Source organism: Pristis pectinata, chromosome 1 (assembly GCF_009764475.1).
Source record: "Pristis pectinata isolate sPriPec2 chromosome 1, sPriPec2.1.pri, whole genome shotgun sequence".
NCBI lineage: Eukaryota > Metazoa > Chordata > Chondrichthyes > Rhinopristiformes > Pristidae > Pristis > Pristis pectinata.
In genome coordinates, this window is record NC_067405.1 from 88,674,306 (window position 1) to 88,700,067 (window position 25,762).

At 44.2% G+C, this 25,762-nt stretch overlaps 1 protein-coding gene and 1 long non-coding RNA gene across 3 annotated transcripts in view; one reads left to right on the top strand and one right to left on the bottom strand.

Moving 5' to 3' along the window:
- The window catches only part of LOC127568391 (uncharacterized), a 41,441-nt gene extending 34,014 nt beyond the window's left edge, over positions 1 to 7,427 (top strand). The window contains exon 4 of the long non-coding RNA XR_007956004.1: positions 1,258 to 7,427. This is a non-coding gene — a long non-coding RNA (uncharacterized LOC127568391). The remainder of the gene's footprint in view (positions 1 to 1,257) is intronic.
- Positions 1 to 25,762, bottom strand: part of mapkbp1 (mitogen-activated protein kinase binding protein 1) — a 156,432-nt gene that overhangs the window by 85,504 nt on the left and 45,166 nt on the right. The gene's annotated exons all lie outside the window — the stretch shown is intronic.

A 25,762-nucleotide genomic window follows, 5' to 3' on the forward strand; every position in this document is an offset into this window, starting at 1 on the left:
AAAGTTGCTATGAATTCTCTCATCTCCAACTTGTTAATTTGGAATTTATACTACTGCCTGCACTTGAAAACCCTGGAGAACTATTAACTTCGGGAAAAACATAATGACCCTACATATGGTATGGAAATACAGTGTGAATAACAACCAGACAGCATGTTGGCCCTTAATATAAATCCATTAGGCATAAAGGAGTCCAGTATTACATCTGTGTTCGATTTTCATATGTAAAAAACACATTAAAATGCTTTGCACCAGTTTCAATATATTTTCACCCCATTTCCCATGGAAGTCCTGCCCAGAGGGAAACTGGACTGGTTACTTCCTGTCACGATTTGTCCTAGTGCAGGTGCCATTGCCCCTCGTATTCTGTGCACTTGACGATGTCCTCAATGTGCATGCCATTGCATTTGGCAGAAAATGGGTCAAAAGTCATGATCTTCAACATTGGTTGTTCAGGTAGTGAAACACAGAGTAAATCACCCAGGAATCATGTGTGAACGAAAGGCACCAACTAGGACACTGGTTTTAATTTCACTGACTGCCTCATATTGGCCCCACATCCTGGCCCTTTGCAGATGGGCAGCATTGATGAACCCCACAACCTCTGAGGTCAGGGTTGAACCCAGGTCACTGCAGCTATGAGGCAGTGTCACTGTGCCACCCAGATATGTCTATATCCTTAGAAGGAAGTATTCTGAATGTTGAATGTTCTTCCTTTCTGCAGTACAAGCCCAAGAGTACCATGACAATTTCACTCATTCGTCACCATTCCCCATGTGTGGATGCGTGGACCCAACACACGTGCCAGCAGCTGCTTTCGCCCACTGCCTGCGTACATCCAGGAAACTGGGGGGGGGGGGGGGGGTTCAACCATTACTGATGTCTCTGGTCCAGGCTGTGTTCATAGAAAAATTTAGCACCAGCTGAGACTGGGTAACTCAGCACACCTCAGAAATCAAATTCAATATTTTGAGTTCCATATAGATTATGCTGGTAGGGTGCCAGCTTTACCCACTGATTGGCACTGAAGGGGTTTAATAGAAGATTGACATACTTGAGGCCATACCCGAAGGTTAAATGCCTTGTAAGAGTTCATGTCGGGGCACATCAGTTATTCCTAATGCTCTACAGATTCAATATGCCCAACAGAATTTGTCTCACTCTGTGATCTTAAGATATACAAATCGCATGGATTCTGGTGCTGAGCTCTGAGGAAGGGTCACTGACCCAAAAATTGCCTGGTTTCTCTTTCCACAGATGCTGCTTGACTGGCTGAGTTCTTCCAACATTTCTGTTTTCGTTTCACCATTCCTCAAGGCACATGTTCTCAACAGTTGGACAGATCCTTGTTGCTCTGCTGGATAAATACTGATTCATCAGTCAAACAGCATGCCCCCAATTCCTATATATGTTGCAACTAAGAAACAGAAGAAAACATCTAACTGGTGGTGCTTGAATGATCTTACTATCTGGCTTGCTTGCAGCAGTATCCATGACATTAATTCTTAATTCATGAAGTCGCCATGGTTACCTTGAAGGGTTGGCAACCCTACCAAAGACAAGGGATCATGGCTTTATACTTGCCGCTCTCTTCGGTAACACTTGCCATGCCTTGCTGTCTCACCTACCTCAAGCTGGCGGGTGTCTTACAAGGATGTCTGACATGTGACAGCTCCTGGACAAAGTGCTGGTGTTTTGCTTCTGTTACAGGCTGAACCAGTTCAACCAGCCCATCACTTTCCTGCATTTTATACCTAACAAACGCCAGCTCCAGTGCTCAGCACACGAAAAGAAAGGGTAATAGTGGCCAAATACTTAGGAAAGTTGAATGAGGTTTTATTCTGCATCCACCTGACACAGGAAGTACTGTTTGAGTGGAGTGGAAGAGGGAGGACCCCTGTGTCACTGTCACGATTCTACTCTATGAACTGCACAAAGAAAATTAATGACCTTAATGACCAAAAGGAGAAAATGTGTTTTACCTGCAATCCCTTTGGGCTATATTTCTCATTGAGTCTTCACCTTGAAGCAAGCAAGATTACAAACTGAATTAAAACAGAAAAACAGAAAATGCCGGAAACACTCTGCAGGACTGTAATGAAGTGTTTTGGGAAGTTGGTTACTCCTAGAATTAACTCCTGCTTGAGCAAAGACCTGGACCCGCTGCAATTTGCCTACCATCACAACAGGTCTACAGCAGATGCAATCTCGCTGGCTCTCCACTCTGCTTTGGTGCACCTAGACAACCATAAAGCATATGCAAGGCTGCTGTTTATTGATTACAGCTCAGCATTCAGTACCATCATCCCCTCAGTTCTAATCAACAAGTTTCAAAACCTGGCTCCTGTACCTCCCTCTGCAACTGGATCCTCAACTTCCTTATCAGGAGACCACAGTCAGTGTGGATCGGTAACAACATCTCTTCCTCGTTGACAATCAACACAGGCGCACCTCAAGGATGCATGCTTAGCCCACTGCTCTACTCTCTCTATGTTCATGACTGCATGGCTAAGCTCAGCTCAAATGTCATCTATAAATTGACTAATGACACCACTGTTGTTGGTAGAATCTCAGATGGCAACTAGGAGGCGTACAGAAGTGATTCAGCTCAGCTGTTTGAGTGGTATCGCAACAACAACCTTGCACTCAACATCATCAAGACCAAGGGATTGGCTATGGACTTCAGGAAGGGTTAGTGTGGAGAACACACACCAGTCCTCAGTGAGGAGTCAGCAGTGGAAAGGGTGAGCAGCTTCAAGTCCCTGGGTGTCAACATCTTGGAGGATCTGTGCTGGGCCCAACATACTGATACAATCATGAAGAAGGCACACCAGCAACTATAATTTGTTAGGAGTTTGAGGAGATTCAGTATGTCATCAAAGACTCTTGCAGATTTCTATAGATGTACGGTGGAGACCATTCTGACTGGTTGCATCACTGCCTGGTATGGAGGCTCCAATGCATAGGATCACAAGAGGCTGCAGAGGGCTATAGACTCAGCCAGCTTCATCATGGGCACAACCCTCCCAACCACCGATCACATCTTCAAGAGGCACTGCCTCAAGAAGGCAGCATCCATCACTAAGGACCCTCACCATCCGTCTTGTCACTACCCTTGGGAAGGAGGTACAGGAGCCTGAAGACCCAATGCCATCAGATTTCTGAATGGTTCATGAACCCATGAACACTAACTCGCTATTCCTTTTCTTTTGCACTATTTATTTAGTTATGGTAATCTTATCTCTTTGCACCGTATTGCTGCTGCAAAACAACAAATTTCATATCATCTAAGTCAGATAATAAATCTGATTCTGATTCAGGTCAGGCAACATCCATGGGAAAAGAAAGAGAGTTAACATTCCAGGTTGGAGATCCTTTGTCAGATGGTTCTGACATGGGGCCCTTGACCGGAAAGGTTAATTCTGCAACTGACCATATAAATGTTTCTACCATTTTCTGTTTTTATTTCAGATTTCCAGCATCTGCAGTTGTTTTTTATTTTTGTACACTGAGTAACCTTTCCCCTACATAAGTAGCCTCTCCAACAGCTTTTCTAAGTTCACAAACTGTACCAAAATATGAAATACTCCTACAGTCCCACACTACCACTGAGAAGCGATGCCTTGACAGGAGGCAGGTATGAATTAGAGAATCAGAGAATCAGTCTTATAAGTGTTTCAGCATTACCTCCAACCACCAAATGAAGCTAAGTTCCTGAGCATATGACAGTTTTGACCACTCATCTCTAACTAATCTCAACTGAAGGTCAACTGTGGCTCACCCAGTAACATTTTATCTGTGTCAGTAAGTTTGGTTTCAAGTACTACTTCACAATGGATGCGCCAGTGCAGCATTGGGAGAGTGGTGCACTGTCAACAGTGCAGTCTTGTGGATGAATTGTCAAACCAAGACCTATCTTTCCAAGAAATATCACATCAGCTAGGGGCTCTAATGTCATATCTATTGGAATCTTTTAGCATAGGAGTGATTGTCTGTCATTTGCTACACCCAGGGAAATATCCATAAAGATTTAAAGGGTTATCCAGTCATCCCATTTCAGGGGAATGAGCAGACAATCCAGTGCCTTCCTGAGAGAGTGACGGGACATTAAAAAAGACACCAAATGATCTCCTAGTGGGCTAAAGAACCTCCCACAGCATAATTTTGAAGTGCAGCGAGGGAGCTCTCTCAAGTATTTCACCTTCTCCCAACATCTCTCAGGGGCACCATGCTATTTATACATAGGGTGTTGGTCTTCCCTGCTACAATAGTGACTAAACTTTAAAAATAGTTAATTTGCTACAATGATCCTGAGGTTGTGAAAGGCACTATACGAATGTAAGTGCTTTTCATCATAAAATAATGTTATAAACAGAGCAGAGGTAGGCCATTCGGCCCTTCAAGCTTGTTCAGCCATTCAACAAGATCATGCCAACCCCATGCACCTGCATTTCATTTTCCAGTCTGATCTCTCATTTCATCCCTGAATGGCCAACCCTAATCCTGAGACTTCCCCAGTTATGGACTCTCCAGCCTGAGGAAACATCCTGTCAATCCTTGTCAAAATCCAGTGCCTTAATGAGATTGTGCCTTCTTCTAATGCACTCTGGAAAATCAGATACTCTCTATTCACTCCTTTGTCTAGGACAACACTCTGTTTCCTCTCCTTTCCCCACCTTTATACCAGCGCTTATCTGGAAATTCAACATGTGGGGATGTTTACATCAGTACTATGTGAGTGAGAATGGATTTTTTCTGGAATGAAGTGTGAAACTGTTCATTTCTGGGTGCTTCCCAAAGACAGTCATTAGCTTAGAAATAGGCCCTTGGGCCAACCACGTCCACGCCAATCAGCAGGCACTCATTTACAGCGGCCAATTAACCTACCAACCTGTACATCTTCAGGATATAAAAGGAAACACCTGGGGAAAACTCATAGGGAAACTCACAAGAAGAACGTACAAACTCCACACAGACACCACCAGAGGTCAGAATTGAACCCGGCAACATGACTAGCTGCACCACTGCGCCATCCTTGACACTTGTGTCTTTGATGAAACTTCTGTGCTAGATGCACATCAAATTACATCAATTCAAACTTCATTGCTGATCCAAACAAAAGCAGCAATAGACCCTCGTGCCATGGCTGACCTTTTACCCAACTCCCTGCTCTAACTCCATATCCTTTTTAGTAATTGTTTATTTTATCAGTCATATGTGCATTTGATGCCAGTCATTACAATACTGTGGAGGTATGGTTACCATATGGAGCGATTTATGTATATTTTACGATTTACCGACAAAATCGACTTATAGACATCTGTAAAATGGAACCCGTTTACTACCTGGGGCCTGTACATACATTATTTGTGTGTTCTGACTAGCTCATGTATTATGCAGTCCTGGTTTATGATTTCCTTGCAAACCATTCGGCCTGACAATCAATGGACTCTTGGGGTCCATTCTAGTATTGTGTTTTCATCAACTGGTCTTTAAACACTGTAGTCCCTCAGGGACATTTGAGGCTCAACCTCTCCCCTGTGACAGACACTCCGGCTGACGGAGGCACTCCCAACAAATTGACACAGCTTGTTGACACAGGGATTAGGGGACAGGAGGTCTTTGCTCCTTTCTACAGGCCAGCTCCAGCTGCATTTCCCTTTCTTAAGATGTACTGTAGGTTAGGTGAAGAGGGAAAAGAACAACACTCCAAAAACTCTGCTACTGAACGCTATGTTGGAACATGCACTGCCTGGGGGGCCCAGAAAAGGGCCGGGGATAAGGGAACAGCCGGGATGTCTTCAGTGATAGAATAGCCCATGGGCAGTTACTGTTCAGGCATGCACCTCCAAAAAAATCCACTTGTTACTTGAGAATGGCAAATATATGTAGAACTCAACCCCCAACCCTCAGAGGTAGGAGTTGATTCTCAAATGTGACAGCCATTTCTGTAGCTATGAGTTATTTTGAGACACACTGATAAAGTACTGCAGAAGTGCAAGTCCTTCATTTGTGCCCTGATTCTTCAGTATAAACTCTCTTTAATATTCCACTCTCTCCTCACTCTGTCCATTAGCATTTGGGCTATGTCCTAGGCCAGACCATCTTTAGCTGCATCATCAAAAACCTCCTTCCTTCGTAAGGTCAGAAGTGGGCATATTCGCTGATGATTGTTCAATTCCTTTGTTATTGGCAGTAAATCATCAAATACTCCCCAACAGCTCTGTGGGAGCACCTTCACCAGAAGGGCTACTGTGGTTGAAGAAGGCAGCTAACCACCACTCTCAAGGGCATAGAAGGATAGGCAATAAATGTTCACATTGTCAACCACACCCACATCATATGAATCAATAAATAACATTCACTCAAGTGCGCAACTATGTGGCCTTATTAACAGATTTCCACCGACATGCGTACTGACATGTTACAATGTGGAAAAGGTTGTTCAGCCCATGGAGTCTGTGCCAGCTCCCAGTAGATCAATCCCATCCGTCCCTTTCCCCTTCCCTTGCCCTATAGCCCTGTAACTTAATCCCTCTCACACGCCCATCATCTCCCCTTTGATTCTTTTGTCACTAATATACACTAATGGGTGATTTACGCAGCCATTTAATCTACCAGAAGGAAACCTAGATGGTCATGGGGAGAAGGTGTAAAGTCCATTCAGACAGCACCAGAGGTCAGGATTGTACTGTGAGGCAGCAATACTACCTGCTGTTCCACCAAGAGGAAAGCAGATATCCTTACTCGAAGGTGTTAGTGAACCAGACGAGTTTTCTGACAATCCAGTTACTGTTGCTAAGAGTAGCTTTAAGTCCAGGGCTAATGACTGTTGCTTAAATTCCCCAGCTGCCTTGGTGGGATATGAACCCGTTTCTCTGAGGTCAATGGTCCAGAATGCTGACTGCCAATTCAGTGAATAAATCACTATGCCACCATAACACACTGAGTAATTGATGGTTTGTTGAGACTTCACTTATACAAACACCATCCCTAGTTCCATATATGTCCTTACAAAAGGAGAGAACCCTCTACAGAGTTATACACAGATATCCCAGTGAGACACCGTAAACATTGTGAAACACACATCTCCCTTTCCCAGGGCGTTCACGCGAGGGCCTGCCTCAACAGCACACAGCAAAGGGTTGTGCCCTTCGCTCACCAGGCCAGCAAACATTACTAGCATTTATTGGCCAGTCCTCGGTGTTCTTGAAAAGGTGGTGGTGAGCCAGCTCCTTGGATCACTGCGGAACTTCTGGTAAAGGTGCCTCCACTGTATTGTTGGTGAGTAAGTTCCAGAATTTAGACTCAGCAACAATGAAGGACCCGGTGACATACTTCTAAGTCAGGCTGGTGCGGACTTGGAAGGGAACCTGCAGGTGGGGGTGTTCTCCTGCACCTGTCAGGACTGACAACCCTAGTCTGGGTTTTTAATATGAGCACGCACATATTAGGTAGACTATGGAGGCATGAATGGGAACAAGGGAACACAAATGTCTGCTGAGAACAGTGAGACTTCCCCTTGGGTTAGTCAAGATTAAATGGAGATTTAACAGTGACATTCAAAATTATAAAGGGTTGCTATGAAGAAAATAGAAAGGTAGCGGGAGTGACCAGATTCCAAAGAGGGAAGGCAAGAGGCATGGGCAAATAGGGAGATTTTTTTTGCTATATATTTACCATTTTTATGCTATTAGTGGCAACTTACAGTGGCCAAGTAACCTGCCAACCCACACATCTTTGAGGTGTGGGAAGAAACCAGACACCCTGAGGAAACCCGTGTGGTCACAGGGAGAACGTGCAAACTTCCAACTGACAGCACCGGAGGTCAGGATTGAACCCGCATTGCTGGAGCTGTGCGGCAGCAGCTCTACTGGCTGCACCACTGCACCATCCTCAGGTGTTAGACATTGAGAATATCAATCAACCAAGATTACAACATAGCAAGCTTTAGATGGTCTTCATGCCTTGCCCCCATCATAACAATTCCATCCCAGGAATAAGCTTAGTGTTTAAGGAAAACACAACAATCTATCCCATCATAATGTGATGTTGGAAGAGCACTCTACAGCTCCCTGTAGAGTGCTCTTCCAACACTGTGAAATTATTTCACTAAATCTGCAGATGCTGGAAATCTGAAATAATAACAGAAAATGCTAGAAACACTCAGCAGGTCAGGCAGCATCTGTGGAAAGAGCTTCAGCTTGAAATGTTAATTTTGTTTCTCTCTTCACAGATGCTGCCTGACCTACTGAGTGTTTCCAGCATTTTCTGTCTTCCATTCAGCATATAAAGTCATCAAATGGTTTCAGTCCAGAATGAGGCCATTTAGCTGATTGTGTCTGTGCCTGCTCTCTACCAGGGCAACTCATTAGTTCCACGCCCCAATGATCAACACAGGAGATTCATTGGCTTCCTGCTCCATTGTATCTGAAATAGAGTCATAGAATTGTACAGCACAGAACATGCCCTTTAGTCAACTAGGTCCATGCTGACCTTCTTGACAATCTACACTAATCCCATTTGCCAGCATTTGGCCCTTATTCTTCTGTGCTGTGCCTATCAAGTATCTACGTGTCTCTTAAACGCAGGAATTGTATCTGATTCTACCTCCTCCCCTGACAGCGATTTCTGGGTATCAACCATGCAAAAAAACTTTCCCCTCAAATCCCTTTTAAAACTCCTTCCTATCACCTTAAACCAGTGCCCTCTTGTTTTTGACACCCGGTATTCTGACAATTTATTCTATCTAAGCCAACTCTGTGTGTCCTTCACTCCAGCAAAAGCAAGCCCAGCCAATCCAATCTCTCCCTATTTATGTTCTGGGTATTTTATTTTAAGAGGAAAAACATTTCCTCATAACATAAAATCTGATTTTTTTCTGGATAATCTGGCTTTCCCCTGGCAACAACTACATGGGGATAGTGGAACCAGGAATTTCAGCCAGTGCAGTATTCAGCAAGGCTGTCAGTTTGAACCCAACTGAAAGCTATCAATGCTGTCCCTCCAGCGAACTGATGGTAAGATCAAATCTCAGCAACTTTTGTGTACAGATTAAGTGAAATGTGATCTCTTTGCTATAACGTTACTAGGGTGTGCCTTCAATAATATAAAGCATTGCTGCAAAAAGGGAAAGTTAACCATGACTTTGATTGCAAGCAATGACTGAATTACTTCTCAACCTCCTGACTGACCTAAAATGTGTCACATCCTCAAAGAGGTGAGCCAGGACAATTCAGGGGTCAAATACAGGAGTCAGCCTCCAGCTTCTCCCATGCCCTCATGTTTGTCAAGGAAACACAGACTGGTCACAGGGAAACAGATGGAGGAGGCTATTCGGCCCTTCTTCTCAAATCTGTGACCCATCTTAAATCCAGTCAAATTTATAAAATGCCTTGCATAATTCCTGTCTCACTCTCCCAAGCTGCCAGGAGGCCCTACACTTAAGTCATGCACATCACCACTTGTGTTCCCTAAGGGCCCAGCTGTGTGCAATTCTTTTAGGAGGGCCCCAATTAGTCATTTCATGTGCCAATGAACTGCAGAACCCTGCCAAGAGTTTACATCAATCATCCATCAAAACTATTCAAACGTTCTACCCCCCTGATCTAGGTTTCACGATCTAGAAGCTGCACTTCACAGTGACAGAAAATTAGCAGCTGGCTGTTCAGTCACTTCCGTCACTTAACAGTTGATTTGTAGCACAGCTCCACCTGCTCGCCGAGGTTCATATTCCCTAATCCCCTTTCCTAATAAAATCCATCAATCTCATTTTGGAAAGTTTCCCACAACAGCTTCTTGGGGGAAGAAGTTCCAAGTTTTCACTATTCTTTGTGGTGATGGGCTTCCTGATACCATCACTGCAATAGCCTTGCTCTAAATTTAAGGTCATGTTCTGGGGATACCTCGGAACAGCTCCTATTTACCCTGCCGAAACCTTTAATCATCTTAATTACACTATTTACTCAAGAGAGTACAAGGTTGGTGGTTGGAACCTATCCTCCTAATTTAACCATTTAGCTCCCAGAATCAGCACTGCACTCACTTCCTGGTTGGCACATTCCTCCTGGTGTGTGACATCCTGAACTGTACACAAACTAACTGGATCGCAACACTTGTAACATGGCTTACACCCCTATCTACTGCCAACATTTCACCATCTTCTATAATTATCTTTTATATGTGTCCACTTAGCTTTGAGAGCTCTGAATCCAAAGTTCCCAGATTTACACTGTTTACTAAATTCCTGGTCCTCCAGCTGGTGAGACACAGCCAGTATCAAGTCCACCAAGAATAAGCAAAGACCTTCAGATTTAATGCATTCAGCGAGCTGCAAAGCAAGCCCTAAGTTCTGAACCCATGATTTAAACCTTGTACTAAAGGTGCAGAGTGAGGAGCATAAGTGTGATATAAAAAGAAATGAAAGCTATGGGTCTGGGTCTGACAACAGGATTAATGTCAACTTCTGTCACTGGCGTAAAGTGGACAGTTTTGGACTGTGTGCACTTCATTAACTCTGTGGAATTTCTCTTTCCATGAATCCAACAAAAATAACAATCAGATAATTGTTTTACTCCTAATTACCCACAATGAGCCAGAATAATATTCTTTCATTTCTAGAGTCTTACTTTGAGTTGATCACAGAGCAAGAGTGAAAGTCTCCACTCTCTGATAAATTATCCTATCACCCCAATCAACAGCAAAGATGCTTCTGCTTACTAGTTTCCTGGTTGTTGCAATTGGTTGCACCACTCTTGACTTATTTTGGTTAATCTATCCAAGACTCCTAATGGGACGAAACTCTTTTCTCTCTGACTTTGTGGCCAAAGAGGGAGAGAACATGATCAAGAAACTCTTGTTATACCATCTCCATGCATTACTTATCAATGGTATCACAGAATGGACAAGACAAGGCCTGAAGAAGGAATGCATTCATTGCTCTTGGTAAGAAGCTGCTACTTCTCCCAATGCCGTGATCCAGCTCAATGTCAGAGAAAGTGAGGAGCATAAGTAATATCTGATATTAGTAGCTTTTTATCATGTTGTGCAAATTCTTTTCACCACAAGATAAGATCAAGGAAGTGTTTAATCTGCTGCAAATGTTGGCTTTTGAGGTGTTTGTTGTTCCTGTGGAGGTCTCCCATGGTTTGTCTTCATCTTGGTAGCAGTCTGCCACTCTTCACTGCCTGATGTCTTTGCGCCTTTGAAAGCATCAACCGTATATCGCAAAAGAATTTTGGAAATAGATTCTTAGGGTTTAGTTAAAAACTTATCCAAACCTTCCCGCACAACAGCCTTATACACTTCCAGGCAGATATGACAAGGGTGGCACAGTGGCGCCGCTAGTAGAGCCAATGTCTCAGCTCCAGATTCCCAAGTTTGATTGTGACCTCGGATGCTGTCTATGTGGAGTTTGCACATTCTCCCTGTGCTTGTTTCTTCGGGTGCTCCGGTTTCCTCCTGCATCCCAAAGGCGTGTAAATCGGTAGATTAAATGGCCACTATAAATTGCCCATTGTGTAGGTGAGTGGTAGAATTTTGGGGGAGCTGAATGTGAGGAGAATAAAATGGGATTAGTGTGTGCTTGATGGTCAACAATGTCTTGAAGGGCTGAAGGGCCTTTTTCGGTGCTGTATGACTATAACAGCTACTGTTGTGGCAATAGTGGGGTTTCCGAAGACCTCTGGTCCAAGAAGAGTGGCTGAATAGCTCTGGCTGCTTTTCATAGATGGCTTTCCCCAACAAACACACAATCCGCCTATCTACCCTGGCTCCTTATTAATGTTCTGTTGTCTACACTAGTATGAGGATATTAATTTATCTGGAGAGGCCAGAGAAGCTGATTACCTGTTATCCTCTGTGCAGAGGAAAACAGGAGATTTAAATAGAGAGGAACTGTTTCCATTTTGACTTTAAAAAGACAACTGGGTAAATGCTTGCAACACTTTATCGAATGAGCTAGGTGGGGGTGGGGGGGGGGCGCGGGGAGACTAATTGACTAATAGCCATCACAGTTGCAATAACTTTCTTAATGTTGATAGTATTTAAGGAGTCAATTCTAACCCAACTATCCAACCTGCCCACTGTACAAGATTCTTATGGGACTTGGCAGGATAAATGTAACGTTGATGTTTCCCCTGGCCAGGGTGTCCAGAACCAGGGGTCACAGTCTCAAACAAAGGTGCTGGAGGTGAGAAGAAATTTCTTGACCCAGAGATTGGTGAATCTTTGGAATTCTCTACCGGACAAAGCTATGAAGGCTCAGTCACTGAATATATTCAAGAAAGAAATCTATGTACTTTTGGATATTAAGGGAATAAATGGATATGGGATTAGTGCAGAAAAGTTGTGCTGAGGTGAACGATCATCCATGATTTTACAGAATAGTGGAGCAGGTACATGGGACTAAATAGCCTAATTTTGCTTCTAACTCTTCAAGGGGAAATGAAAGCAGGCAGGGTATAGACCCGACTTACACCCATTCTTCTTGGTGTCCTGTTGAGCAGATTAATTTTAAAAACTGCCTCTTCCATTCATTATTATAGTTTTAAATTCAACTGCCCAACCTTTCAAATATACCCCTCCCTGGTCTGACCTACACCATTCCACCATCTCCCTGCCCTGTCTCCTGACTCATCAACGTTGCCACAGTCAACATCTCGGTTTGCCCAGTTCTCCACAATGACACAAGTGCTCAAACAGATGGCAGGGTCAGCAAAGGGCCATTGGGAGGGTGGTGGGGAGTGGTGTTAACGTGTTGAAGGAGGGGCACTGAAGAATAGTGGTGAAGTAACCTGAGGCTTCAAGGGAATAGACACTTCATCAGGTAAGAAAACCTTCACACAGCCACAAAACCAAGTGGAAGCAAGTCATCCTCAATCCCAAGGGAATACCAAGGAAGAAGAAGGGTTTACATGGGCCACAAGACTAGACAATAGGTGACACCCCTAACAGCTGCTCACAACCCAAGAAGCGATATGTAAAAAGTGCTCAGAACAGACAAATTACCAAATTACATCTCTGATCTGTGCTGAGTTAGCTAAACAAAACCAGCAATCCAGTGGGGCTTTGTTTGCAAATACCTGACTGTGCTGTTTGGAGTGAGGACTGGGTCAACAGCTGCATTGTTGAAGGGTATGCTCGTGGTCGTGTGTAAGATAACACACAAACAAACAATGACTGGAGATTTAGAGAGGATCTGAAGGAAAAGGACAACGAAGAGATTAAAGAGGAGCTTCACAATCAGTTTTTGAAGCATTGCAACATCGGAAATGCAAGAGCCAAACTGCCCACAACAAGGCTCTCCAAACAATAGTGACTGAATGATTTGGTTTACTAATGATGATTGAGAGTTTAATATTGACTCAGATACCAAGGAAATCTCATCTGCTCCTCATCACTATGAACCATGAGACCTTTTACCTGAGAGAGCAGCTGGAGTCTTGGACTGTAATCTCTTCAATTAGCTGGCATGTCCAACAAAGCTTTGTACTGCACCGGGAGTGTCAACCTGGATTATATGCTCAACACTCCAGAGTGTGGTTTAAACCCATGACCTTCTGACAAGGGAGAGGTGACTTCCAGCTGAGCTAGGACTTTTAACTATTAAAAAAAACAAAAAAAAACTGCAAATGCTGTAAATCTGATAAGAAACAGGAATACTCAGTAGATCAGGCAACAACAGCAGAAAGAGGAACAGAGCCAATATTTCAGGTCAGTGATCATTCATCAGACAGCAGCTATGAAATCCATAGATGTAGAAGCAGATAGATACAAGGAGCAACAGGGGAAGCAAGAGGGAAAAGGAGTGTAGAAAAGAGGTGAAAGCACAAATGGGACAATAGTCTGTAAGGTCAGCTTGAAACTCTGTGATCTCTATCTCAGAGGCCGACATCAGAACATCCTTCAAGAGGGTGAACCCTCGCAAGGCATTAGGCCCCAACAGTGTACCTGGCAGGGTACTGAAAATCTGTGCCGACCAACTGGCTGGAACGTTCGAGTACATCTTCAACCTCTCACTGCTGCAGTCAGAGGTGCTCGCCTGCTTCTAAAGGGCATCAATCATACCAGTGCCCAATAACAGCAGGGTGAGCTGCCTTAATAACCATTGTCCGGTAGCACTCACATCTACTGTGATGAAGTGCTTTGGGAGGTTGGTCATAGCTAGAATTAACTCCTGCCTAAGCAAGGACCTGGACCTGCTGCAATTTGCCTACTGCCACAGCTAGTCAACAGCGGACGCAATCTCACTGGCTCTCCACTCAGCTTTGGAGCACCTAGACAACAGCAAGACATATGTCAGGTTGCTGTTTATTGATTACAGCGCGATGTTCAATGCCATCATCTCCTCAGTACTAATCAAGCTTCAAAACCTGGGCCTCTCTACCTCCCTCTGCAATTAAATCCTCGACTTCCTTATCAGGAGTCGACAGTCAGTATGGATTGGTAGTAACATCTCCTCCTCGCTGACAACACAGGTGCACCTCGAGGATGTGTGCTAAGCCCACTGCTCTACTCTCTCTACACGCATGACTCTGTGGCTAAGCACAGCTCAAACGCCATCTTTAAATTCGCTGACGACACCACTGTTGTTGGCAGAGTCTCAGATGGCGATGAAGAGGCGTACAGGAGTGAGACAGATCAGTTGGTTGAGTGATGTCGCAACTACAACCTCGCATTCAATGTCAGCAAGACCAAGGAATTGATTATGGACTTCAGGAACAGGACGTCGGAAGAACACACACCAGTCTTCACTGAGGGGTCAGCAGTGGAAAGGGTGAGCAGCTTCAAGTTCCTGGGTGTCAACATCTCAGAGGATTTATCTTGGGCTCAACACATTGATGCAATCACTAAGAAGGCAGGCCAGCGGCTCTACTTCATTAGGAGTTTGAGGAGATTTGGTACGGCACCAAAGAATCTCTACAGATGTACAATGGAGAGCATTCTGACTGGTTGCATGACAGCCTGGTATGGAGGCTCCAATGCACAGGATCAAAAGAGGCTACATAGAGTTGTAGACTCTGCCAGCCCCATCACGGACACAACCCTCCCCGCCATCGAGGACATCTTCAAGAGGCAGTGCCTCAAGAAGGCAGCATCCATCATTAAGGACCTTCACCACCCGGGACATGCCCTCTTCTCATTATTACCATCGGGGAGGAGGTACAGGAGCCTGAAGACCCACACTCAACATTTCAGGAACAGCTTCTTCCCCTCTGCCATCAGATTTCTGAATGGTCCATGAACCCATGAAAACTACCCCATTATTCCTCTTTTGCACTATTTATTTATTTTTGTAACTTATAGTAATTATGTCTTTATGTCTTGCACCGTACTGCTGCCACAAAACAACAAATTTGACCACATATGTCAGTGATAATAAATCTGATTCTGATTCTGAACTGTTTCACCCTTCTCACTGGTGTGAGTACTAATTAAATGGCAAGTCCATTAGAACATAAGGAAATAAGAGAAGGTGTACGAGCTCAAACCTGCTCTGCCATTCAATATGATCAAGGTTGATCTGCCCCAGGTCTCAACACCTCTTCTGAGTCAGTTCCCCATATACCTCAACTTCCTGATATACCTCAACTCCCCATATATTTCAACTCCTCTTTAAATCTCTCCAGTGACCTAGCCTCTATGACCCTCCAGAGCAGAAAATTCCAGAGAAGATTAATCTTATAACTAGGCACTTCGTTCAAGATTCTTCTATTAGCGGAAACATCTCAACATCTACCCTGTCCTGCCCTTCAGGATCTTATGTTTCAACAAGATCATTCTTCATTCTTCTATGATGTCCATGATGTTCCACTGATTGCTTCAAATAACCACAGACCCAGACAGCAACTGTAAAAGGATGTTCAGTCCCTTTTGCCCAGGCACAACTCAAAATACAAGATGTTACTATGTACAATGCAGTGGCAGATAATACTTTGGAAGAACTGCTGTGCGTGATGAACTGACGTCCAATCCAATGTACTCTATTAGCACAAGGTGTCAGGTTACAGCAGCACTCCTCAAACAAAGAGTGGATAAAATGACATCCAAGCCTGGGTAGCTGCGATATCTTGCCTAACCAGTTAAAAAAAACATTGCCTATGAAAGAGCAGCAGAGTCGTGACTGGGTGTTCTCACCCACCTGGAAACATAGCAGAAGGCAACTCATCACTTTCAGCCTGTTCCAACATTCAATTAGATCATCGCAAATTGCAGACAAGCATATTACCTCCACTTCTTCACTCTGTAACCCTTAATAGCCTTGCCTTATAAAAATCTATCAGAGTTTTGAATTTTTCTTTGGCTCTCCAGTTATATTCTCCAATAATCTGCAGCTTCACGACACAGCATATCCCTCACTCTGCCTTGATCATCCATCTTGGCTTCCTCTTGAGAACCCTGCCATGACAGGCAATCTCCACCACCAATATCAGCCTATTCCACTCAATTCATGTGATCTCAAGAAACAGCGAGAGCACTGGATATAGCAAAGGCTAAGGGACCAGGCAACCCCCAGGCTGAAGACCTGCCCTCCAACAAAAACCGCACTTTTAGCTAAGCTGCTTCCATGCAGTGATATACTACCCAACAATGTGTAAAATTGCCCAGGTATATCCTGATCACAAAAAGTTGGACAGATCTAAACCAGCTAATTACTGCAAATCAGCCTACCCTCACTCATCAGCAAAGTAATGGAAGGTGTCCTTGACAATGTTGTTGACTAACTTACCAATGAGCAGTTGCCCAGTTTGGATTTTGCCAGAACTATTCAGCTCCGGATCTCATCACAGCCTTGGTCAAAATATGAAACCAAGAGCTGAATTCCAGAGGTGAGGTGAGAATGACTGTCCTTGACAGAAAAGCAGCATTTGATTGAGTGTGGCATCAAGGCTCCCTGGTAAAACTATTCCTCTAGTTTGCGTTTGGAATTCTCCTGGCAGTGGAGGAGACCGAGGACCGTCAAATCAGTGATAGTGTGGGAGGGGGAGTTGAAGTGACTAGCAACGGGTTCCTATATACCTCCACTCCCCGTCATGACGGTCTCACTGCCCTCTGCTTCTTTCTTGACCAGAGACAGAACCAGTCCCCTTCCACTAACACTCTCCTCCACCTGGCTGAACTTGTCCTCACCCTTAACAACTTTACTTTCAATTCCTCTCACTTTCTACAGACCAAGGGCGTAGCTATGGGCACTTGCATGGGCCCCAGCTATACCTGCCTCTTCGTTGGTTACGTTGAACAGTCTCTGTTCCAAGCCTACTCCTGCCCCATTCCTCAACTCTTTCGTCGCTATATTGATGACTGCATTGGTGCCACCCCTTGTACCCATGTGGAACTCGACAGTTTCATAAACTTCGCCACTAATTTTCACACAGCTCTCCAATTCATTTGGACTATCTCTGACACCTTTCTCTCCTTCCTTGATCTTTACGCCTCCATCTCAGGAGATTCCTTATCCACTGACATCTTCTACAAACCCACTGATGCCCACAGCTATCCCGATTACAGCTCCTCCCACCCTGTCTCTTGCAAGGATGCCATCTCTTTTTCTCAATTTCTCTGCCTCCACCGCACCTGCTCCCATGATGAGGCTTTCCACTCCAGGACATCCAAGATGTCCAAATTCTTTTCCAACTGGGACTTCCCCCTGACTATGGTCGAGAGAGCTCACACTTATATCTCTGTCATTTCCCGCACCTCCGCTCTCAACCCCACCCTTCCTAGACCCAACAGGGATAGGGTCCCCCTTGTCCTCACATTTCATCCCACCAGCCTCCGTATCCAACACATCGTTCTCCGCCACTTCCGCCATCTCCAACGGGACCCCATTACCAAGCATATCTTCCCCTCTCCACCCCTTTCTGCCTTTCACAGGGACCGCGCTCTCCGCGACTCCCTCGTTCACTCCTCCTCCACCACCCATCCCACTCCCACCCCGGAAACTTTCCACTACCCCCGCCATAGGTGCAACACCTGCCCCTACACCACCTCCATCCAGGGACCCAAACAGTCCTTTCAGGTGAGACAGAGATACACCTGCACCTTCCTTCATCTACTCCATTCAGTGCTCCAAGTGTGGCCTCCTCTATATTGGTGAGACCAAATGCAGACTAGGTGACCGTTTTGCAGAACACCTCTGTGCTCTGTCTGTAACCGCGACCTGCATCTTCCCATCGCCAGTCACATCAACTCCCCCTCCCACACTATCACTGATATGATGGTCCTCGGCCTCCTCCACTGCCAGGAGAATTCCAAGCGCAAACTGGAGGAACAGCATCTCATTTTCCATCTTGGAGCCTTACAGCCTAACAGCATAAATATTGAATTCTCCCACTTTAGGTAATCCCCATCACCCCACCCCACCCCCACAAACCACCCCACCCCACCCCCACCATCACAACCATGCTTCTCTTCTTCTCTTCTTTGCTTTCCTAGCCTCTTTTTTTCTCTCTCTTCTTACCTTTGACCCATCCCCCGGTGGATCTGCTCTGCCCACCTCCCCCACACCTGCCTATCACTATCTCTTACCTGCATCTACCTATCACCACCCTCTGCCCACCCCGCCTCCCTCTTCTGTCCACCTATCACTGCTCTGCTTTTCCTTCCTATATATTGGGCTTCCCCTTTTCCTATCTTCAGTCCTGAAGAAGGGTCCTGACCTGATATGTTGACCGCCTGCTTTTCTCCACGGATGCTGCCTGGCCTGCAGAGTTCCTCCAGCATCATTGTGTTTTTCATCCAGATTCCAGCATCTGCAGTCCTTTTCTTCTCTACTGAATTCCAAACACCCATCAGTTCCCTCCATACTGACATACGCTGTCTCCTGATTTGGCAATACTTAAGATTTAAGATTCGCAGCCATGAGCTCAAGTCCCACAGGAACCAAAAAGTACAGATGTTGGAAACAGAAATAAAAACAGAAAATGCTGCAGATACTTAGCAGATGAGGCAGCAACTGTGAAGAGAGAAAAAGAGTTAACATTGCAGGTCAATGACCTTCTGTGAAAAGTAAGAAAAGTTAGAAAACCAGCTTGTTGTAAGTAGCAGAGAAGAGGCAGGGGTGGAGAGAATAAGAGGCATGTCCATAATAGGGTGGACACTAGGAGAGACAAAATGATGCAAATTGTGTTCATGCTGGCTGAAAGAATGTGGCGAAAGCTTGTTAACTGCAGCTTATCCGTCTGGAGGAGGTGTATTTAGAAGACATGAATAAAAATAGAGGAGACTGCAACTTGGTCGCCCAATCTGTGTTTGATTTCTCCAACGTAGAAGATACCACAATGTGAACACCTAATGTAGTACACTTGACCAGAAAAAGTGCAAATGAATCACTGCTTCACCTAGGAATGTTTCCTTTGGAATTCTGACAGTGGTATATAGGGGTAGATGTGTCCAGAGGTGGCATCATGTTAAAGATGGCATTCAGAAAGTCAGGAGGCATGGGATCCAGGGAAACTTGGCTGTGTGGATTCAGAATTGGCTCGCCTGTAGAAGACAGAGAGTGGTGGTAGATGGAGCGTATTCTGCCTGGAGGTCGGTGACCAGTGGTGTTCCGCAGGGATCTGTTCTGGGACCCCTGCTCTTTGCGATTTTTATAAATGACTTGGATGAGGATGTGGAAGGATGGGTTAGTAAGTTTGCTGATGATACAAAAGTTGGTGGTGTAGTGGGTAGTGTAGAAGGTTGCTGTAGATTACAACAGGACATTGATAGAATGCAGACCTGGGCTGAGAAGTGGCAGATGGAGTCCCACCCAGATAAGTGTGAAGTGATACACTTCGGGAGATTGAATTCGAAGGCAGAATACAAGGTTAATGGCAGAACTCTTAGCAGTGTGAAGGAACAGAGGGATCTTGGGGTCCATGTCCGTAGATCCCTCAAGGTTGCTGTGCAGGTCGATACGGTTGTTAAGAAGGCGTATGGAGTGTTGGCCTTCATTAGTCAGGGTACTGAGTTCAAGAGCCGTGAGGTGATGTTGCAGCTCTGTAGAACTCTGGTTAGACTGCACTTGGGGTATTGTGTTCAGTTCTGGTTGCCTCATTATAGGAAGGATGTGGAAGCTTTAGAGAGGGTGCAGACGAGATTTACCAGGATGTTGCCTGGATTGGAGGGCATGTCTTATGAGGACAGATTGAGTGAGCTAGGGCTTTTCTCTTTGGAGAGAAGGAGGATGAGAGGTGACTTAATAGAGGTGTACAAGATGATAAGAGGCATAGATTGAGTGGACAGTCAGAGACTTTTTCCCAGGGTGACAATGGCTAACACGAGGGGACGGAGTTTTAAGGTGATTGGAGTAAGGTATAAGGGGGATGTCAGGGGCAAGTTTTTTTACACAGAGTGGTGGGTGCGTGGAACACACTGCCTGCAGAGGTTGTGGGGGCAGATACATTAGGGACATTTAAGAGACTCTTAGATAGACACATGAATGATAGAGAAGTGGGGAGCTATGTGGAAGGGAAGGGTTAGATAGATCTTAGAGCAGGATAAAATGTTGACACAACATCATGGGCCAAAGGCCCTGTACTGTTCTGTAATGTTCTATAGTGGAAATTGCAGAGGATGATCAGTCATTTTCTTGTTAAGTGGAGGAGGAGGCACAAGAGATGAAATTGTTTCTAATTCCTATGTTCTTATGGGTGTTTTTGTGACTTGGAGGGGTCTTTCCAGTGGAGTTTAACAGGACACTGTACTTGGTCTTTAGTTTTCTGACTTACATTTAAATGTAGGAGACACAATAACATTTACAAATAATAGAACAATTGGCTGTCAGAGTGAATTCGAGGAGGAAAGCCTTTGACTTCAGGAGGATAGAGATAACCTGGTCAACTGGGTAGCAAAATTGCATATAGAATTTAATCTAGAGAACTATGAAGTTATATTTCTTGGGAGGAGCAACAAGGCAAGAGAACATGTAATAAATAGAGGGATGTTGAGTGGTGTGGAGGAACAAAGGGACCTTGGACTGTAGGTGCAGAGATCCTCAAGGGTAGCAGGTCAGGTCAATCAATCTACAATATAATGAAGTGGTTAAAAGGGCAAAAGGATGCTTTGTTAGCCAAGGCATAGAATATAAGAGCAGGGAGGTTATGCTAGAACTATATGCATAGCTAGTTAGACCACAGTTTGAGTACTGTGTAAAATTCTGGTCAGCACATTACAGGAAAGGTGAGATTGCACTGCAGAGGATGCGGAAGAGAAGGATGTTCCCATGAGGACTGATTGGATAAACTCAGGTTCTCTTTGGAACAGAAGAGACTGAGGGGAGTCTTAAACTGAGGTGTACAAAATTATGAAGGGCTTAGACAAAGCAAATAAGAACAACCTATTCTCTTGGCAGCGGGGTCAAAAACCAGGAGGTCTAGATTTTAAGTAATCAGTAAAGAATTTGAGGGGAAGGGATTAATTATTGTTTCACTCATTAGTGGAGGTCTGGAAAGGGTGGTAGAAGCAGAAAACCTTACCATATTTAAACAGTACTCGAAAATCCGTGACCTATGGGGTTACAGACCTCGGGCAAGAAGATGAATTAGGGTGGGTACCTCTTTCTGAGTGGTACAGACCTGATGGCTAAACAGTCTCCTCCTGAGCAGTAAGCTTTCTACGATGACTGAGCTTACAATTCCCACTGTCACGTTGCAGTTTATGGGTGTAACCCACACATTAAATGCCCAAGGTGGATGCATTTGACTGTCAAATTTAAAAGAACAAAACCCAAAGAGCAGTGTGACAGAACATCCTCTATCAAGTTGATCCGTAGGGACTGATGGTGAAAAACATAATGCCAAGTTAACCATGCAGAATTAAGGAAATATGCTTCTTTAAATTCTAGTTTCCTTCAGGGTTCGAAATGGAGAGGTATCTCACCACTTTATGTTCAACTACTGTCCAATGAATCTTTGAAACTTTCCAAATAACAGGGACATTAATTATAAAGCATGTCATATATGAGGAAATGAAACATTTACTTTTTGAGCAAAATGCCTGCTCTTCAGTAATGAACTCCCCAATGTCACTGATTAATAAGCTTGGAGTATTGTCCTACTTACTGATATGAAAGTAAGAGTAAGGAATGCATCTGATTATGCCATGTGCGACGGAAATTGTAAGGGAAATGCCCGGAGAACACAGAGCGAATGAAGGGAAGATAAATACCATCATAAAATTGCATTGCCCACAGCAATCATTAATAGATTTAATTGCATAAATGTTTTTATAGAAAAAATATATGACCAACTTTTAAAACACGAGAGGGATGTGTCACCGAAATGTTGAGAACCCAGTCTCAGTACATGGTTATGAAATGACTGACTTCGCCTTCCAGCCAAGGAAGGAGGAAATTATTGCTAAAGGAATCTCTGGTGACCAACAAGTCAAATTATAAGTTCTTTGAAGTACAACAGGATATTACATGCTCAAGGGGAAAACACTTTCATAACCAGAGAAATACTTTGCACAATGGAAGAAGGCTGTGGTTGTTGCATGTCAATCATCCCGATCCACAATCATCCCGATCCAAGGAAATCCCTGCAGGGCAGTATCCTAAGCCCAACCATCTTCCACTGCTTCATCAATGACCTCCCTTCCATCGTTATATCAGAAGTGAGGATGTTCACTGCTGCTTGTGCAACTTTTAGTTCTATTCGCAACTTCTCAGCAAATGAAACAACCCATGCCTGCATGTATCAAAAGCTAGACTACATTCACACATGACTGATAAATAGCAAGTAACATTAGCACCACAGAAGTGCCAGGCAATGACCAGCTCCATCAAGAGAGAGTCTTACTAACCACCCTTGACATTCAATGCAATATCATCAGGTTCGCCCACCATCAACATCCTGGGGTGAATACTGAACAGAATCTCAATTGGACCAGCCACATAAATACTCTGGCTGCAAGAATAGGTCAAAGTCTGTATATCCTGCAGCAAGTGACTCACCCCCTTACACCTTAAAGCCTTTCCATCAGTTACAAGGCACAAATGATGCAAAACTCTCCACTTACCCTGGATGAGTACAGCTCCAACAACACTCAAGAAACTCAACACAAGCAACTCGAGGCAGCCAATATACCACCTTAAACATTCATTCCCTCCATGACAGGGGCCGAAACATTTTACAATTCATACTTGACTTTAATGAAGATTTTAGAATTCTCACCATTTTTTCCAAATTTTTCCACATGGCTTTGCTACTTTCTCTCTTGTAATCTCCTCCAAACCAAAAGCCATTTGAAGTATCAATACAACTTTAATTCTGATCTCCTGGGCTCTTGAATTTCATCCCTGGCCTTTTTCAGCCCTCTAACTCTCCAAGATGCTTCTTAAGGGGTAGCTCTTTAAATAAGTTCTTGGTCAAAGTCCCAGTGAGTTCTTTGTGTGGTTCAGAGTCAGTTTTGTTTGATATTGCTCCAGTAAAGTGCTTGAGAAGGTCTTGTTGTATTAAAGATGTTTCATAAATGGAAATCGCTGTTGTTGTTATGCAGCAGTGAAAAAGTAAGTGCAAGTTAAGACGTGGGCAGCAGGGTTATGGATGGAATTTCACAGAAAGTAGAATGAAGCAGGATTATCATCCAGATGTCTAAAGGCTCAGATGAGCTGAGGCTACTGCAAAATTGGACAGTGCTAGAGAGATGGATGGACTTCTTCACACAAAACAAATCTGGAACCTTTCTCTAAGCTGGGATCTAGGAAAGTTTTGTCTTTCAAAACAGAGAATGATACTGTTTTGGTATTGATGGATGTGGAGCTAAGTTATGATGCAGTCTAGGCATGACTTAACTGAATGGTGGAAAAATCTCGAGGAGGTGAATGGCCTCTTCTTGTTCCTCAAAGAGGAGGCATAATAATGTAGTTGGCATCCCACATGGGATGATCTCTAGTGACCAGAGAAGGGACTGTCCTGCTCCCAGTCACCAGAGAATAAAGGTGTTGGTTCGGGGGTTGCTCTGATTATGAAAATGGTCCACAATCCCCCTTCTCACAATTCTGTTATCAGCAAAATTGAGGTTTAAGATCTAAGTCACAACCAGGATCAACCTCCTTGCCCAGTTCACCCCTCACCGCAGACCACACATGTGGGTGACACCAATCTCCTTAGTTATGTGCATAGCTACCTCAAGTGCAGCCAAACACAGGAAATGAAAGGGTTAACATGATGCTGCTTCTAGATAAAGCATTGTCCAGGTGCTGTTATTTAACAGTGGTGGTCAGTTAAAGGAATTCAGCAAATGACAGCAATTACTGAGATTCACCTTCCACAGTCCTGACACTTCCTGTTATAAACAATGCCACATAAATGCCAACACAAGGTATTTACTTCACTGATAATATCCATTACACCTTATTGCCAATCAGCCTTGAAATCTCAAGGGCCATTGCTTAGTGAACACATTTATCTGGAGCTGAAGACAAACAGTGCAGTCATGTCTAAAGCAATTTCTGAGACAAAACCCTTTTGACCAATACAGTCTGGATCAAACCTGTCCAATTTGTTCACACAGGTTCTGATTCCAACTGACCAAAAACCTGAATTTATGATTGCCCCATTTATGACATCAAGACAACCCAAACTGGTTTGAAGTCCATGAAGATACTTTTGAAGTATGAACACAGTTGTAATACAGGAATCCCAGCAACCAACCCACCAAGCTCTATGAATATACAGAATCAAAAAACCTTGCGGCATGGAAGGCCAGTCAGTCAAATGTGCCTTTGCTGGCCCTCAGAGCTGTCTGATCAGTTCTGATCCCCTGACCTGATTCCCACTATCTAGAAATCCTCTTGCACATTCTCCCAAACTGTTATTAGATAAAACATATTAGTGCTCACATCCATGAAATCCCAATGGATCAAAACATCCAGTTTTTCTCTAAACTCTATGGGAGTTCTTTTAATTGTACATTTGTATCCTTTGGATAACAAATTCTAGCCTCAAGCAACTGCACAGAGATTAAGCATAGCTGGAAGGATTAACTATCCTGCAAAAACAAGAAACGTGACAGCCAGAAGGAAGAGTACCCTGTATTCCTACCACATCTTGTGAGCTGTAATCTACAGAAACCAGGTCAACAATACTGAGTCAGACATTACAGACAGCCACATACGTTACTTTTTAAAACACACAACATTCTGCCCATCAGATTCCTGTTGGGTCCCATTAGAGCAAGCTCATCAGTCCCATTCCCCACTCCATCTTTCCTTCAATCCCTGCAATTTATTCTCTCTCATACACGGCCATCAACTCTCCTTTGATTCTTTTTACCACTTACCTACAACTAGGGGTAATTTACAGAAGTCAATTAATCTACCAGCACATCTTTGGGCTGCAGGAAAAAACCAGATCACCCAGTGGAAACCCATATGGTCACAGGAAGAATGTGCGAACCCCATCCCAAAGTACATCACAAACCATTCCCAACCACCCCATTCCATAATACATCACTGTCCAGCCCTAAATCTCCATTTTCCCCAATACATTACATCTAGGGTCAGAGTCACAGAATTAGACAGCATCTTTGGCCTTTGGCCCACCAATTATGCTGGCTTTCAAGCACCCATTTACACTAACCCTATTTTCTCCCCATATTCCCATCAACTCTTCCCAGATTCTACCAGTCACCTACACACCAGGGGTAATGTGCAAGGCCAATTAACCCAATAACCTGCATGTCTTTGGGTTCTGGGAGGAAACTGGAATACCCAGATGAAAACCCACGCAGTCACAGGGAGAACATGCAAACTCTACACAGACAACAGCCCAAG